The following is a 19,542-nucleotide window of genomic DNA, read 5'->3' on the forward strand; positions in this document are numbered from 1 at the left end:
CTTTTGACGCGAATGGTGCGGTGTGAATGACGCGGTGCGAATTGAGCGTTTTGCGCGTTCCACGTGAAATGCTTGAGTTCAGAAATGTGAACTTTAGCGGACATTCACACTGCATTAACCAATCAGGAGCTTGCTCTTGTGGTGGCGTGATTGTGACGTAGCACCTATTGTTGGTGTCCCGGGGGAAATCGGCTGGGTCAATTGGCATTTCTTTGTGGAGTTTGCATGTTCTCCCTGCATTCGCGTGGGTTTCCCCCACAGTCCAAAGACATGTGGTACAGGTCAATTGGGTGGGCTAAATTGTTTGTAGTGTATGAGTGTGTATGGATGTTTCCCCAGAGATGGGTTGCGGCTGGAAGGGCATTCACTGCGTAAAACATGTGCTGGATAAGTTTGCAGTCCATTCCACTGTGGCGACCCCGGATTAATAAAGGGACTAAGCCGAAAAAAAAAAAGGAATGAATGTTTTTACTTATTTTATATAGCGCCAGTGCTCAAGGATGCAACAAACAGTAGGAGAACGAGAAAAGCAATAACTTTAAGAGCGTGGTTCACTTGGGTTTTGGCGCGGTACGCTTGTAGTGTGAGTGCAAAACGCGCCAAAGCCCGAAACTGAAAGCTTGACGTGACTTTTAAGTGACTGTTTCATATGGATCTATTAATCAATCTTACTTTTCAGTGAACGCAAACTGCCGTAGTTTTTTAAAGACACAAACACCTCACTGCACGACAGCTGCGCACCTTCAGCAAACCTCCTCATTCCTGCAGCACGAGGACTTTATGATTGTTTATGAGCGCCAAAAGTGACGGATCTGTTCGGCGAAATATCTGACTGCATGTCACCGCATCCCTAAGGACTGTTTGGTGAAATATTTGACTGCATTTCACTGCATATCAAACGACTGGCACGATATAACTAGAGAAATCTCCACTGTGCTGAGCAAGAATGCTCACTGAACAGCGCAGCATCGATGACGTAAGCGTGCCCAGGCCCGATTGTAATGTGAGCACGGGCCGTCGGGGGAAATTGGGGCGGGGGGGGGTTGGGGCAAGCGTGCTTTGGACCGGTTCGAGGCAACTGTACATAGTGTGAGTACGGCCTAATAATACATAAAAAAAAATTACAAAAGACATGAAAACAAGTAACAAGAAAGAAACTCATTCCTGTCTCTCAATGAGTGCTTATGTGCATTTAGGGGAACTAGGCAGCACACTCAAGGCTGCAAGATGGATTAATTTAGTATTCTTATTATTAAAATATATCTGAATGAGGATCAAATGACTGAGTTGGTCTTTGAGAATGAAAACCAACCTGTTTGTTCCTGCAGATCTTCCTGTTTGACTGTGAATGTTTCTTCAATCTTCACATCTTCACTCTCCTCTTTATTAAACACCATCTTTATAACAGTGTGGAGATCAGTCACTTCAGCGGTAGTTTTTAATTTGCATTTGGACACTTTATTCTGTTTAAAATGAACAAAACAATAAAAATGTCCTGTTTAAAATAAATAAAACAATGAACAGAAACAAAATAACTTCTCTTCAACACTTGCTTCAACAGATTCTTTATATGAGAGTGATTAACAAAAAGAAATCAGGTAAGTCTAAGCAAGAAACAATAGCCACCAATGAGCTGATTAAAACTAGTGACTCCATTTCTTATGTAAAGTAATGTATACTTAGAATGAAATAACATTATGCTATTTAATAAATTAAATCTTCATTAAAAGACTCATTAAAAGACGTATTACACACATCTCAGTTAACTTATTCAAACAATAGCCCTCATTACTGTGAGTAAAATAGTACTTCGTTGTATAAAGGGTCAAATAATAATGTAAACAGCAGGTGTATGATTAAGCATAGGATGAAAACCTAAAACTTTAATCAATCGGTTTATATTTATGTAAAAGTTTTAAAACACAAACCTTTGTCCAGTTGAATCCAGCGAAAGAATGGCGCAGCCTTATGACGTCATACGTCACGCCAAAATAAAAGTCTTTTCTTTTGTTTAGCTTTTTTGCCACTCACTCTTCCAGTCATGACTTACTGCTATTTTTCTCCCTCGTTTTCTACTTCACACTTGCTCTCTCTCTCACACACAGACACAGATATTCAGTATTTGAAGTTAATAAAAACCTTTAATTAACACTTTTAGGACAACTTTGAAAAACGTTTTTAGGGTCATTAACACCATAAAGTGCCTTTGAGACATCAACATTTTCAAGATTTTTAAAATGAATGTTGGTCAAGCTCCTGCACTTTTTACAAACAATCTACAAGCAGAAAAACAGGAAACAAACCTCAAACCCTTGTCAAAAAATCCTTAAGGATTCCAGTAGGATTTCTTTATAGGATTCCAATTAGAATTTCTATCATATTTTGTAACCTTTCCTAAAGGATTCCAATAGGATTTCTGTATTAGATTCCGACTGATATTCTAAAAGGAATCCTGTACAGAAATCCTATTGGAATTCCTTAGGAAAGTTTCCAAAACATGATAGAAATTCCAATAGGATTTCTGCATAGGATTCCATGTAGAATTTCTATATGTTTTTGGAACCTTAAAACCTAAAGGAATCCATTCGATTTTCTAATACAACTTAAAGGACAAGTATATAGGATTTTAATGAAATTTTTATGGGATCCTAAATGTAGACTTTTCTTTTGTATCTGTAACTGTCTTTTGAAAACTCAACTTGACACCTTAATAATTGTGCCACCTATATTAGACAACAGCATTAGTGCACAAACCTTTGATAATATTGATTGGGCAACAAAATGATGTCCTGTTGTTTCAACATTGTTCATTTTTAATTCACTTTTCTTTTATATTTACAGATAAAAAAATATTCACACACAAAAAAATTACACAAAATTGTGGTGTCTTTTTGTCATTTTGCACTCATCAGTGCATTTTTGGGAGATGGCCTTCCTTATTTGGCTGGCTTCAACATTATATTTATTTTTGATGTAACCTGTCAGAGAAAAGAAAAGGAAACATATTTAGACACACCTCCATCTGACAGCAAAACACCCCCCAGCCACATCACTCAGCAGTACCCAAACCAGCCACGGGTTATTTAAAAATGTACATTTAAAAATGTTTACTTTATATTTGATTTAAGAGATGAATCTAAACTGTTTAACAAAACTAATAACTAGCAAAGCAAAAATTAAACCTGACTCCACATAACACACATATTTAAATATTTATAAATTTATAAATGTCTGACCATAATTAATACTTAATTAATACCATTTATTTACTTATTTTATTTGAAATTTCTAATAATTTTTTTTCTATCTGCCAAGTGACTAATACTCTGATAAATAATTGACAAATTTATTTTAACGCTAAATCTCAAGCACTGACATAGTTTTTAAAGTAGATAGCAAAATCCTGAGTGTAATTATACAATTTTAAATATCTTAAAATATGACAATATTTCCAAAATATTTTTTTAGGAAAAAAACTTACCGATGATGTCACAGACTTTTTGGAGTCCAGTCGTGGCTTAACTGCTTTGTCTCTGGAGGCCTTTGAACATTTGCCATTATAGCAGTGTGTACCAAGGGTGTTGCTTCCAAACACGGCTACTAGTAGATCTTTTGTGGCCTTTTTGGGGTCAGTCCAATTCAATGGGAAAACTGTTCACCTGTGATTGAATTATTGGGGCCAATTCTCACCTAAAAATAGTGATCAAAAAATGAACAAGAAAATAGTTTAAACATTTTTAGAGCTGCTTCAACAGCAAACGGTGAATTCTAAGATCAAGAACATCAAAGTTGTATAATCATAATAATGACAAAAATATGGAATTTCTGTTTCTTGCATTAAATAATAAATTCCATGGTCTGTTGAAATTATTGATTCTGATTGACTGGAATGTGTCTAATATAAGAAATTAATTTAATATTTTATTCATTCCTTTAATCAATCAGAGGCCACCACAGCGGAATGAACTGCCAACTTATCCAGGATATGTTTTACGCAGTGGATGCCCTTCCAGCTGAACCCATCACTGGAAACCATTCATACACACTTATTTACACATATACACTATGGACAATTGTTTAGCCTACCCAATTCACCTGTACCGCATGTTTTTGGACTTGTGGGGGAAACCGGAAACCCGAAGAAAACCCACGTGAACGCAGGGAGAACATGCACACTCCACACAGAAATGCCAACTGACCCAGCCGAGGCTCGACCCAGCGGCTTTCTTGCTGTGAGGCAACAGCACTACCTAGTGCACCACTGCGACTCCCTAATTTAATATGCATTATAGTATATTATTTATATATAATATTATAAAATGTATGAACTGAATGCAGAGGTAATTCCACTCAGTTTTGTTCAAAAGTTCAAAATAAATACACTTCCCTTAAACATTAGAAGTAACCATAGTGAACCAAAGTACCCTTGTAAAGCAAACACTGTTCACAATAATGTTGGCATTAAACAAAGTAATATGTTGTGCATTTTAGTAAACATCTGACAGAAATAAAGTTAAGTATGTGAGAGAACATTTTGTCCTCTTTTTAGTGTGCTTGCAGCTACGTGCAGAAGTGCTCGTGGTTTTGTGCATATGTGTATGTGTGCATCAGAAATATGAGGCCATGGTCTGGTTTCAGTTTTGCAGGTGTTAGAAGTCTGAGGCCATGGTCTGGTTTCATTTCGCAGCTTCACCCACGCTGGAAAATTCCACTATGCTCAGATATGAAATAGGCTGATTCATGTTAAGACAAAATGCTGTATGACTAGCCCATATTTGGAGTGCCTTTCTGCTATCAGCCCTGTGTGTATAAATATCCCTGCACATCCTGTATTTTGTAGGCTTGCAGAATAAACCATTCTAACTACAGTTTGGTCTCTTCTCCTGTCTCCAAGTCGACTTGCTGAACCACGCTGAATCTGGTGCCTAATATAGGGGAATCTTACAGAATTGGGGGCTCGTCCGGGATACATCTGATCAGGTAAGAGAATTTTTATTCACACTGCCTGTTCCGGTGTATCTCAGGGGATTGTGTAAGACTTGTGTTGTTGTACCCGATTAAATTTGGGTTCCACAAGCAGCTGACGTCTGTGTCACTGGCACAGAGTATCCTGTCACTTACTTATGCGGTAGTAAGTTGCGCAGAAGGATTTGTGTTGTCGTACCCGATTAAATTTGGGTTCCACAAATCAGGGGAATTTATTGAATTGATAATTTTTGAAGTGCACCAGCTTCAGCGTCATGGGTCAGGGATATCCAAAACCAGAACCTAGTGAAACTCCAAAAGAGTGGATGGATAGATGTGGCTGGGGATTTTATACTGAACCTTGGCTGTCCAATTTAGCTGGGTGGACAGAGGGACAATCCAAATGGAGAGACTTTCCTAGGGAAGGAACATTTGACCCAGGCTTCCTTCAGTTAGCTTACAAATTGATATGGGAATCCAGAATGGAATGACCAATATATGATGAATGGATATGACACATGGTATAAAATGAGCTCCATATGGAGGGATAAAAAAAAAAAAGACACGTACTCGTATAAAAACACGCCTCGCGTGGAAAGATGATCAGGAGGAGCTCCTAATACATCTAAAACAGCAGCTTACTAAATACTTAGTACCATACTTAGTGGTCTGAATGTGACGCCACGACTGATCCTAATGGAATAATGCTAGATGGCAAAGGCCGCTTATGCCTGCCATCATCCTGTGCACCTTTTCTCGTCCGCGAGTTTCACGGTGTTACACACCGCGGCCGAAGAGGGGTAATAGACACAATGAGTTAATAGACACAATGAGTTAATAGACACAATGAGTTAATAGACACAATGAGTTCCTTTTTGTGCATTAATAATTTACAACATCATGTCAATAATACGCTAGATAGATGTCTGATATGTGCTCAAAATAATATCACTAAACCTCAAGCTAAACATCAACAATTGCCCCTCCCTGAAACACCTTTTCAGGAATGGCAGGTAGATTTTACACATCTGCCAAAGAGGGGTCCCAATAAATATCTACTGGTTTTTGTGGACAAATTTTCAAAATGGGTTGAAGCCTTCCCATGCAGTAAGGAAGATGCTAATACAGTTGTCAGATGTTTGACAAGAGAAATCATTCCAAGATACGGTATACCATGTGCCATAGACTCAGATAAGGGAACCTCATTTACTGCGAAAGTAATACAAAATCTAGCTAAAGAACTCCAAATTAATTGGCAGCTACATATTCCCTATCATCCACAATCATCTGGCATAGTAGAACGAACTAATAGGACCATCAAGGACAAATTAAGAAAGGCTATGCAACATGCAGGGCACTCAAATTGGCTCGCCTTGCTACCTCTCGTTTTAGCAGACATGAGGATGTTTCCTCACAAAAGTCTTCACGGTCTCTCTCCTTATGAGACTGTGATGGGACGACCCTTTCCCTCACCATGGAGGCAAAGGGGTACCACACTGGGTGATGGTTCTTTGGATATCCATATGAGTGAATGTGCACAACAGCTACTAACAACATTGCATGCATACTGGACTAATATACATTCTGGTTCAGCCCCGATGCCGGTAGACCCAACACACCCATTTAAGGCTGGTGACAGAGTAATGATTAGACAGCTCAATAAAATGAGCACAGAACTGGGGGACCCCAAATTTGGCCCCCCGACGGATGTCGTGGCTGTAACCAGAACCGCCGTTTTAACCTCCTCTTCTCCACAGTGGATCCATGCAACCAGGATAAAACGAGCACCTATTGAATAATAAAAATGTATAAGTTTTGTACTATGATAATCTGTCTGCAGACTCTCTTTGTTTTACAGATACTTCGGGGGGCCCCCACATCAGCTAGCACCTCCACGCAGCATAACTACTAGAAGGATAAGCATGAAGTGGCTATGGACATTGGGACTGTTTCTCTTTCTTGTTGCTCAAGCTAATGCAGCCAGGCTGAAACGCTGGACACATGATCATGAATTTGGATGGGCAGAGGATGGGGCTGACAATCCAATTGAAATAATATGTGGTATCAATATGTAAATAAGTTTTAGCTAGGTCATATAATGTATCTGGTTGTTATGTATGTTCTGTTATGCCTCATTCAGCCAAGCAAACCCCTCTTTATGCCAAACCCATGAATAAAACAGCTGCTAAGTGTTCTGCCAGTTTTGCAGGATCTGGGTACCAGAATCCATATATAATTGTCGATGACTATGATCCATACCAGATTGGCATTAGAAATGGTACATGTGATGCTCTATTTTGGGTAAAATTTGGCCATGCTAAACCCTCACCTATTAGCCACAAGGTTTTTATTAACCACTCTATTACACACCCTGTGTGTTATAACCAGACCATGGGCTCTCATTTCATGGGAAGCACTGTTAACTGTCAACAAATTGCCTCCTCGGGAGAGGGGGCCCCAGTCGACATCTCAGGACCCTCAAATGGCACTTATGTGGTCCAGGGTGGGTGGTGATTGTGTGGAAAAAACGCCTACATGTCATTACCGGCCAACTGGACGGGGCAGTGTGCCCCTGTGCATGTGACTGATCACACTTTTATTGTGACAGCCCAGGTCCTGTCAGCGCAGCAAAGAGTTAAACGCAGTGTCCCTAAAATGAAGCCCCATGACTCTGTATGGGGTACTGACGTGCCCGAGGATTTTAAATTATGGACCACTGGTAACAAAGTGGTATTGGCTCTATTTCCGCAAATAGGTGTGGGAAAAGCTCTACTAAGAATTGAGACCCTGGACTATCGCATGGGCCTATTTCTGAATGCCTCAAAAATAATTAATGAGGCCCAGAATAAGGAGCTGGGTAATCTACGTACCATGGTTTTGCAAAACAGAATGGCTCTAGATCTCTTAACAGCATCCCAGGGGGGGTATGTAAATGAGTACTGCTATGTCTACTCTTCAAGGACTTAAAAATGCCATGACTTCTGATTATGTCCCAGACACAACTTGGGGTTGGATGATGGGTCTGTTCGGCTGGGTGACTCCTTTCCTTACTATGATAATTCCTGTATGTATTATTTTCCTTCTTGTTTGTTGTTGTGGTCCTTTTCTTTTACAATGTTTGATGAATCGTGTTTATGCTACCATGGATAGTATGATGGGCCAAAATTATAAACTAATGCGTTAGGCCTTCGGCCTAAAAGAGGGGACTGAGAGAACATTTTGTCCTCTTTTTAGTGTGTTTGCAGCTACGTGCAGAAGTGCTTGTGGTTTTGTGTGTATATGTCAGAAATATGAGGCCATGGTCTGGTTTCAGTCTTGCAGGTGTTAGAAATATGAGACCATGGTCTGGTTTCATTTCGCAGCTTCACCCACGCTGGAAAATTCCACTATGCTCAGATATGAAATATGCTGATTCATGTTAAGAGAAAATGCTGTATGACTAGCCCATATTTGGAGTGCCTTTCTGCTATCAGCCCCTGTGTATAAATATCCCTGTCCATCCTGTGTTGTCAGGCTTGCAGAATAAACCATTCTAACTACAGTTTGGTCTCTTCTCATGTCTCCGGGTCGACCTGCTGAACTTTGCTGAATCTGGTGCCTAATATAGGGGAAATCTTACATATACACACACACACACATATATATATATATATATATATATATATATATATATATATATATATATATATATATATATATATATATATATACACATATACATATATATATATATATATATATATATATATATATATAAATGCAAATGAAAGAAACAAATTGTTCAAGTATCAGGGAACATCCTAATACACTTAAAATGTTGTTTAAAAAATAAAACAAAATAGTGATGTAGACATTTGACACATTAGCTTTCTCTTCTTTCTTTCTCCATCCCTGTCAGGGGCAAGTTGTAGCTACCTTGTAATGCATTTTTCCACTTCTTTATCAGTGGCGTGGTATGGACATTTGTCCTCACTCCATCTGTGATTAAAAGATAAACAGATAATTAGTAGTGAACAAGTACTAATGTAAAAAAAAGAAAAAATTAGGAAAAAAGTAGGCTACCTACGAAGCAAAAAAAAAAAAACAATAAAAAAAAACAAATAAACTTAAAACACTTTGAAATTAGCAAGAGCTTGAACTTACCAGTTTCTTCATTTGTTCAGGCTGCTCCTTTAGTTGATTTTCAAGCTTTTCCAAATCAAATTGGCCAAAGGAAGGTCAAATGTGTTTACATCTGGAATTTCATCACGTCTGTCTTGGTTTTGTGAGAATCAGGCCCAGCTGCTGCTTTATGACGTTGCATGATTTTAAAACTTCAGTCAGTCGTGCTAGAAAAGAAAAATAACAGATTAGTATAAATCAACCTGTAGCTTATTCTCATACAACTTCTGTAAATACAACAGTGGGTTAGACACTGCTGATATTCTCTAGTTGATCTTTACTTTCTAGCTGCATTAAACCTTAACAAATTTAGTGATGTCTTCAATTCTTACAAAGACATCACGAGATGCAATAAGTTCTGTCTTTATCTCAAACTGCACTAGAACAAAGACTGTAAATGTTCATAGGTGTACTGCAGGAGTGTCCAAACTTTTTGGGCCGAGGGCCAGATGCAAAAAAACAAACGTTGTCGCGGGCCAAATTTTACATACATCACACAGACACGTGTATATATATATATATATATATATATATATATATATATATATATATATATATGCAGTTGAAGTCAGAATTGTTAGCCCCCCTAAATTATTAGCCACCGTTTATTTTTTCCCCAATTTCTGTTTAACGGAGAGTTAAACATTTTTTTCCACACATTTCTAAACATATTAGTTTTAGTAACTCATTTCTAATAACTGATTTATTTTATCTTTGCCATGACGACAGTAAATAATATTTAACTAGATATTTTTAAGACACTTCTATACAGCTTAAAGTGATATTTAAAGGCTTAACTAGGTTAATCAAGTTAACTAGTCAAGTTAAGGTAATTAGGCAAGTTATTGTATAACAATGGTTTGTTCTGAAGACTTAAGGGGCAAATAATTCTGACCTTAAAATGGTTCATAAAAAAAATTCAACCGCTTTTTATTCTAGCCGAAATAAAACATAAGTCTTTCTCCAAAAGAAAAAAAATTATCAGACATACTGTAAAAATGTTCTTGCTCTGTTAAACATCATTTGGGAAATATTTAAAAAAGAAGAAATAAATCAATGAGGGGCTAATAATTCAGACTTCAACTGTGTGTAGATAGATAGATAGATAGATAGATAGATAGATAGATAGATAGATAGATAGATAGATAGATAGATAGATAGATAGATAGATAGACAGACAGAAAGACAGACAGATAAACAGATAGACAGATGGATAGATAGATAGATAGATAGATAGATAGATAGATAGATAGATCATAACAAGAACTGCTGCTTAATTGAATGTATGTAATAGCGACACCCGGTGGTTATTTATTGAATTACGTTCATTTTTGTATAGCGGGCCAGATTCTATTAATATTTATAAAAAGCCTCGCGGGCCGTAGTTTGGACACGCCTGGTGTACTGGAATGTACAGTATCTGTGCATCTTGATGGTGGTCTTAAGATTTCTGCCATAGTCATTGATGGTGATGGTACTTGTGGTGCTGCATTGATTTCTGAAATCTTCATACCTGCCTTTTATCCAGCCTCTTTGTTCCAAGTAATTTTTCTTCATCATGGTATAGATGTGTCCATACTGTCCCTTAATCAGATACATTTACAAAACAAAACATCACTTTAGTATAGTGCCAGAGCAAAACTCACAGGTTGTAATAGATCAATGACATAATGTTGACAGTATGTGTTTAAAATAATTGCAAACAAACCTGTTCTGTCTTTAGATGTATGACAGTCATCGTCCTCATCTGTCTACCAGTCAGAAATCACAGTTGCATGTGGATGTTTGAGTCGAGCTTCCTCATATGCATCTATAATAAAACATCACATTGTTGTTTACCTCCCGTAAAGAAAAGTTCAAATCCTGAAATACTATCAAAGTTAATTAATGCATATAATACCTATAGTGTAAATAATCAGTACACAGAAGGTTGCACAAGATTTATTCGGAGATTCATGCAGAGTGACAGCCTTATGAATCTGAGACATAGATTTGTAAGATTGTCAAGCACATGCATTATTCTGTACCCATGAAGATTAACCTACCATTGTGAAAAATGTTTGATGATGAGAGCCAATAACAATAAACCATTTCAGCTGTTTGTGAAGCAATTAGTAATGTAATGTCTGAAAAGCTCAATCTATGTTGAAAATGTATCAGCAGTTTACAGCTTATGGACTTTTAGCACCCAACTATAACATGCCTATTCACGTTCAAAAGAGTGTGCCATTGACTGCTTTGGTCGTGATGTGCTGCAAAATGATCTCACTAACCTTTGTTAAACAAGAACAATAAGACTTAACCAAAAAATATTGTTACCCATTCATTTAAATCAGAATTTATCACTGTCAATAACATAAAAAAAACATCAAAATCTGCTTTAAGACGTTCAGTTTTACATTAACTGACCATTACAGCTTGAACAAAAGATATAATTGATTCACACATATGAATTAAAGTGCATAGTAATATATTTCTCTTGGATAATTTAAAGAGAATAGTAAACAGTCGAGTTTCGATCATTTTCGTGACTAACTGCATAAACAAGATAAACAATAATATTTTATTAATCAAAACGATTAGTTTTTATTTACACATAATCACAGAATTAATACTGTTGGATAAGTATACGCCTGTACAATGATTTTTTTCAACATCCACGGTACTTTATAATGTTAAATCAGGAAAAAAACACGTTTTGCCAAGTTGGTTAATGGATTCGTCTACAGAAACTTTCTTTAACGCAAAGTTAGCATACACACAAATTCGTTTCATGTTTCTTTAAAATAATTAAAATAGTTCAGTTACTACACACGTTACAATCTAACATTGTGTAAAAGGAAAAGGAACTTTCAGACGTGTTTGTAACTGTTAGCGTTAGCATACATTAGCTCCAGTCGTGTGTCTTAAAGCAAGTTATATTTCGTATCAAACTGTTTTAAATTACTAAACGCTGTTACAACCAAACACCGTGGAAATGTTTTAAGCTCTAAATTCGCTAATTATACAGAACACAAGCAGTAAAAAGCTTACCTTTCTGACCGGACTCCACGTGAAATGTTTGAAAAACCAACCCTTTTCTTCTTGTGATCTTCGTGCCATGGTGGTTGACAACCAGCTTTTTGGAGCATTACCGCCACCGTCTGGATTGGAGTTTGGATCAGGAATTTAGTAACGCATGTGTTTATTATGAAACCAACTTCTGCTTTAAAAAAAACAGTCAGCACAGGAGCGTGCTATCTCAAAAATAAGCGAATTTTACATAGTTTTTCTCTAGATGACATGTATAATCTATTTATAAATAATATTGTTTTGTTTGCGTCTAAACATTGCGACCATCCACACTAAATATTCTTTTTTTTTTTGCTATCGTACCATTAATATTTTCTCAAATTATCATTAAACGTGGAGCTAACAGATTACTAGATAAAATAAGAACTTAATCGGTTGCCATCAGCCGAGTCCTTGCCAGAAGCGGCCAGGATATGGTTGACCGGAATCGGGCCAGTGCTTTACAGCCGCATCACAACCGCATGTGCGCGAGCGAGCTGCGGGCCGCACTCGGCCCGGATAACACTCGCCGATGCCGAGTCGGAGCCGGAGGCGCCGAGGGGCAGCCGAGCTCGGGCCGATTACTGCCTGCTATCTGGGCTGTTTTCCCCCACAGTGCAAAGCCATGCGGTACAGCTGAATTGGGCAAGCTAAATTGTCCGTAGTGAATGTGTGTAATTAAGTGTGTATGGATGTTTCCCAGTGATCGGTTGCAGCTGGAAGGGCTTCCGCTGCGTAAAACATGTGCTGGATAAGTTGGCGGTTCATTCTCCCAATTCACCTGTACAGCATGTCTTTGGACTGTGGCGGAAACCAGAGCACCTGGAGGAAACCCATGTGAACGCAGGGAGAACATACAAACTCCACACAGAAATGCCAACTGAGCCAAGGTTCGAACCAGCGACCTTCTTGCTACTGCGCCACTGCATTGCCCAAAGTTGATGTTATACTCTACACATTTTTCTTTTACAGTAAAACAGAAAAAAAGATGTGTTTGAAATATGCTATACAAAATATGCTGTTCTCTCATTTGGTGTAAATGTAAATGTTCCTATAAATCAAAATTCACATTAAAAATTAAATATATAACTAAAACTATATAAAAAAAAAAGAATGTTTAATGAGTGAAAGCAGTTTACATTTCAAATTTTCATGTTTCACAGTATTTATATCAGACTCATTGCTCTCTGAACTTTCCTGCAATATTAAGTATTTTTTGTAAGTAAGAGCTATATATATTTCTGCTGCAGAATGCCAAGTACATTCCAACCAGAAAACCTTTCCATATGACGGGATTGTGAAAAGGAGGATGTCCAAAGAAGTAAGACCACTTATTTATGTATGAAGTTACTTAAGTAAAAAAATATAATTTTATAAAAATAAAAAGATTTATCCCGTAGTTCTTTTTAATTTAAGCGTGATTTAGCTTATAATGTGTGGGTATTTATAGTGGTAGTTGAAATCATTAGAACACCAGGCATATCTGAAAATATAGATTTTTTGCCTCTAAAACATAATTTAATTTCATAATGAGCACAATCATTTTAATCTGATCACAACTAATATAACATGAATTTAGTCCTACTGGTTTGATCCACTGTTAACTGTAATATTTGGTGTGTAACATGGTATGTCAGGCATTGTGTCAGCACGTTTCCAGACAACTTTAACATTGCTTTCAATGCCTTCTACAACCAAAGCCAATCTAGCTGCTTCTTTAAAAGTACTTGATTGAGTGACATTGACAGTGAACAGGTTTAAAGACAATTATGCTGACTTTCTAGATATTTCATTTAATGGGTATTGTTGTGCATGGCTAGGTCAAACAATTATGCTAAATGTTCAAATAATTCTAGTCACTCAGTACTAACAGTTAATGTTGCTCAATACTCATGTTCTTAAAGGGTGTTGAAGAGGCCAGAGTCAGATGGAAGCCGTGTTCTGGATGGTAAGTGTCACAAACACACAATATAATTCTGTCATACAGTGGTGGAAATATGTTGAACAAACTATGAATGTTTTTTGATGTAAACAATTATTCTTGTAGATAATAATGTGAAGTGAAGATAACCTTTTTTCAAAGCTTAAAATTGTAATAATCTTTAACTAATATATCTGTGTTTGCAGCAAATTACTTTTTAAAATTATGTTAATTTAAATATCACAGCCTATCCTGTAAACATAATTATAATTAAATGTCTTTGACTGATTTACAGTGGGATGAAATGGAAAGACTCCTGGGAGCCATTAAATCACTTTTTGTAAAATACAGTGGGTTATAAAAAGAAATGCTTTTAAAAAAAGATTTGTCTACTGCTGTTGTAGCTATTTTTGGTGCAGGTCTTGTTTTTGTTTGTTGTTTTAAATCTACTGTAAGAATTGAAATATTGCAAATATTCTGATATCTTTGACAATTCAAAACATGAGCTGAAAACAGAGACTGGTGACTTCACAACCCACCAGAAGGGAATGCGGGAAAAACCAGTTCCTGCTGCATTTGCATCTGAGATTGCTGAACTCAGCTTCATCCCCCCAACTCACGCATATGGTCATTTCAATGTTTTAAATTAACCAAACTGACTTTAACCATCATGTTTGATATCATTTGAAATGTCTCAGTGCGATTGGTACAATGGTCTCATTCTCTCAGAAATAGACATAATCAGAACAATAAATATATAACTTCAGGCATCTTTTGAACCACTGTGAGGGGTGTGACTTTTACACTAAGTGTGAATGCCTTTTGTTATTCACACCCCCTTCCTTGAGGGAATTCTTGGATTATTTAAGGTAAGGTCTAAGAAAAACTCAGGGCGATTCTGCCTAACCAGATCAGCCCATAACATGGGGGCTGCCCCATGTTATGTATATTTCAAAGTCAGGAATGCATCTTTTTCATCTTGGATTTATCTTTGATAATTTGATGTTTTGTATTGATCATTTATGAATTGACTGATTGAATTGGCATAATACATTTACCTGACTAATAAATTGTAATGTTTGACCATATTTTGCTCACTCTGTAATTATTAGTTCTAATAGATTACGCTGTATCCTTGTTTCCGCACGTCTTGCGTCAGGTCAGTAGACGGACTAGAATCCAGTTGAGATGGAGCATTGGGCACACTAATTGTGTTTTAGCGATCCGGCTGACTCTTGATATTGATTCATGTGTACTTAGGTGGAAAGGGCGATAACTTCCGTCTAGGTCAACAAGGTGTTGCACGACTAACCTAGATTGGGTACCCGACCTTTGTTTGAAGGTAATATTATTCTAAATTAAGTTCATATGGGAAACCATGGGCTTGGTGAAAACCAAAGTTACTATAGAGTCCAGTAGTCGGGTACATTTATATTAATGCCCTAACCTCTAATTAGAAATGATGATTGTCTCAACTCAAAGGTGTACATCTAAGCGGGACTAACTAAAGTATTTTAGAACGAGTGCGCTGGTAGCGGCCATCTAAAGTATTAGTCAATTTACCTCTGTTTAATATTCAAGACTGACCGGAGTGTGACCGTGAGGGGCGCCTTCGGCCGAGGCGATTTCTCTGAGCGACATGAGCACCCGAATGAACGGATGTAATAGTTACTAGTGAAGACAAACGGTTCAAACATTTATCTAAATTACATATTGATATAATCTTCTTAATGTTTTATAATTGGAGTCAGATAAAACGAGGATAAATTTATTAATATTCTAAACCACCTCATACTAAAATTGGAGTCAGATATAAGTTAAGTTTAATATAAATCAACATTGTGCACTGGAAAGACCGAACATGCAGTGAACCTTCATCCACCAGTGGACACCGGCATTGGGCCAACTGGCTGGACCTTACACTACTTTAACTCAGCACATGTTTAAACCCACATTTTGACATTGTTTTTGTTTTATTTTTATTTTTTGAATTGTATTATAATACATTTTTTCTGTTAACCTAGAATAAAGACTTCCACGCACAAAGATAAACACTTACAGTATTTTCATCTACGTCATATCTGCAGCCACTAAATCCCTCTGCAAAATTGTTTGAATGTTTGTATTTGAAAAAATAAATAAATATATTAATGATTTAAATGTAATAAATGCATTTCTGGTTCTTCAGGAGTTTTATGGCTCACATCAGAGCCATTAAAGTGTGCATTTGCAGCATAGATACATACAAAATTGTTATTTTTTAAATGTTTGTACCAAAGAACACAAACTAACACATTTATACATTTTCACTCTGCAATTTATAGTAAGCTATGTGTAGGCACAGTATAACACAAGGCAAAACTATTTATTTAAAAGACATTTGTGAGAAGTGTACTAATTTATGTAGAAATAAGTGCAGAACACACACACACACACAGTGCTCAGCGGAAATCAATATACCCCTCAGAGGTCTTTTCTTTAAATTAGTACCTTTTATGGAGTGCTATACAAAAAGGTATTTCTGTATATACATTAAAGTTACATATACATTACACCAAAGTTAAAACTGAAACAAATGTAAGAAAAAGATTGATCCCTCTTTTTATTAAGTGCTTTAACTAATTTGTTTCAATATAGTTACTGTGTATATTGTGACACATGGTACAGTTTAGAGAATATTACTTTTTACATTGCACTTTTGATTGGTTAATCAAATTAAACTTACACCTTTATCCACCCCTAAACCTATCCATACCCCCAAACCTGTCCCCACCTTACCTGTATTTCACCTTCAGAGTATCAGAATTGTTCTAAAAGACATTATGAACACAGTAAGTACAATGTATTTACTTTTTTGATATATAGATATCAAAACATTTTGGTACACTTAGTCTAGGTGGATTATATAAGTTAAACAAAATTGTGTTAAAATGTTTGTATTAAAAGTTTTGATCAACTTCAAATACTGAATGTCTTTGTATGTGAGAGAGATAGCAGAAGGCTATGTTGTGTAAAGTGGAAAACGAAGGAGAAATGTATCATGTCATGACTGCAACAGCGAGTGGCAAAAAAAACTAAACAAACATAAAAAAATTTTTAAAAAAGACTTTGCCAACAGATTATAAACAAATCTTGATTCTATTATCTCTGAAACTCAGTCTGGGTTTATAAAAGGCCGCCATGTTTCTATTATAATGAGATTAGTTTTGGATTTTCTAGATTTTGCTGATTCTATTCATTCAGATGGTCTCATTCTTTTTCTTGATTTTTATAAAGCCTTTGATACGATTGAGCACCAGCTTCTGTTTAAAGCGTTGAGGTTATTTGGATTTGGGAACTTTTGTTAACACTATGGCTTTGTTTTATAAAGGAATCAATAGTTCAGTGATCATTAATTTTAATACTTCTAATGGATTTGATATTTTGTGTGGTAGTAGGCAAAGCTGCCCAATCTCTTCCTTTTCATTTTTATTAGTGACAGAGTTGCTATCCTTAAGCATTGTGCCTAATCAAGATTTGAAGGGAATTTCTGCTTTTGGGAGGGAGATTAAGATTTCACATTTGGCAGATGACACCACTTTATTTCTAAAAGATGACTCAAACATATAAAATATAATTTTTAATTTCTGACTTCTCAATTGTTTCTGGTCTAAAGCTGAATATTTCTAAATCTGAGATAATGCCTGTTCATAATTTGAATTATGAATATATAGAAGATATCCCTGTTAAATACACAATTAAATATTAATTTATTTATGTCATTGAAAATCTTTTAGTGAGACAGCACTTAATTTTTTTTTGTCTAGGATCAGCAAAACTAAAAATATTCTTAATTCCTGGCTACAATGGGACCTGTCATTATATGGAAGAGTTTTTTTGTCCAAGGCAGAGGGTCTTTCTCATTTTGTATATCCAACGTTATCTTTATTTGTTGAAAGCAAAATGGCCAAAGAAATGAATACTGTTTTCTTAAAATTTATCTGGAAGAACAAACCTCATAAGTTGAAAAAGGAAGTTCTTTCTAGTAGTAAAGCAGAGGGGGGTGTAAATTTCTCAGATTTTTCTGACATCATATACATTTTTTAAATTATTTGGATGATTATTTGGAAGAGATGCCTAACCAATCCAACGCATATTTGTTTTTTTTATTCCCAACTACTTTTTGACAAAATTGGTAGTCTTTTGTTTCTTCTTAAATGTAATTATCTTCCCTCTAAGCAATGTCTGCTTGCTTGGAAGCTTGGTTACGTTCACAATTTTTCTCCCTACCAATTTTTCTTATGGAATAACTGAGATATTACAATCAGAAACAAATTGTTATTGTTTCTTACAGTTGGTTACAAAATAATATTAACTGTAATCTTTGCTTGTTTGATGATGCATGAAACATTCTTTCATATGAACAATTTATATCCTACCACTGTTTTCCAACACCTAACAAATTTAATAAAGTTGTTAAGGCAGTATCACGTGGTTTAGTTCACCTAGTCAAACTCACTGTAGATTTAACTCAAGGAGCTCAGTGAATAGTCATTCTCCTTTGCTTTTAGAAGGTGTTAGTCTGTTAGATAAGAAATGAAACAATAGCTTTGTGTGTCAAATTTTTCAATTTAAAAGAAAAATTTATTTTAGAGGAAAGTGTTACTGGAGGTCTTTGGTTGAGGATATAGACTAGAACCTGGCTTTTACCAGGGAAATATTGCATTTCCAACAAGGCAAAAGAAATACACTTTACAATTGTATAGAATATCCACCCTGTAAAATTCTAGTATTTCCAAATTTTTTGAGATCGACAGCTCCTGTTCTTTCTGCGAACAAGCAGAGGAGACACTTGTATATGTTTTTTGATTGTCCGATATCCAAGATATTTTGGTCACTCCTAAATTCTCACATATCTGCTTCTGCCAACGCTGTGAATTGCTTTAATCTAAAAGACATTATTTTATTTTAATAACCCCAAAGCTAAATCCCTACAACACATCATACATTTTTTTTTATCTTATATGGCAAATTTTTCATTCACAAACAGAAATTCGCAAATAATTACTCATCATTTGCTCATTTTAGAATAGAAGTTAACTCCCTCCTAAAATCACTTCATCTTATTAACAATAAAAAAAATCTAAGATTCCTGAAATATTATGCAGATGTATTTAAAGAAGATTCTCGATTTTAGTTGCTTTCCTTATGGTGAATTCCTTATGGTGAAGTGTCATTATAATTACATTCATGTTTAATTTTGTTTTGTTTTATTTAGTAATTTTATTATTATTATTATTATTATTAATAATAATAATACTTTAATTATATTAATATTTTTCCCTTTCTCTCTAATGGTATTATTTGTATTTGATTTTAGATATTTTTTCTTATGACAAAAAAAGTGAATCAATTGGAGAAAGGTTTGTTTAAAAGCTTTTACACAGATATAAAGCGATTGATTA

The 19,542-nt window shown here is 35.8% G+C and overlaps 2 protein-coding genes across 6 annotated transcripts in view; both read right to left on the bottom strand.

The window, feature by feature from the left end:
• LOC137491295 (uncharacterized) overlaps positions 1-9,238 on the bottom strand; it is a 331,835-nt gene extending 322,597 nt beyond the window's left edge. Inside the window, exons 1-2 of the mRNA XM_073948982.1 lie at positions 9,109-9,238; positions 8,905-8,943 (exon numbers count right to left, since the gene is read on the bottom strand). The gene's annotated coding sequence lies outside the window, so the exon portion shown is untranslated. The remainder of the gene's footprint in view (positions 1-8,904; positions 8,944-9,108) is intronic.
• LOC103910797 (uncharacterized) overlaps positions 1-19,542 on the bottom strand; it is a 1,018,570-nt gene that overhangs the window by 52,448 nt on the left and 946,580 nt on the right. The window lies entirely within an intron of this gene.

This window comes from Danio rerio, chromosome 4, assembly GCF_049306965.1.
Source record: "Danio rerio strain Tuebingen ecotype United States chromosome 4, GRCz12tu, whole genome shotgun sequence".
Taxonomy (NCBI): Eukaryota; Metazoa; Chordata; class Actinopteri; order Cypriniformes; family Danionidae; genus Danio; species Danio rerio.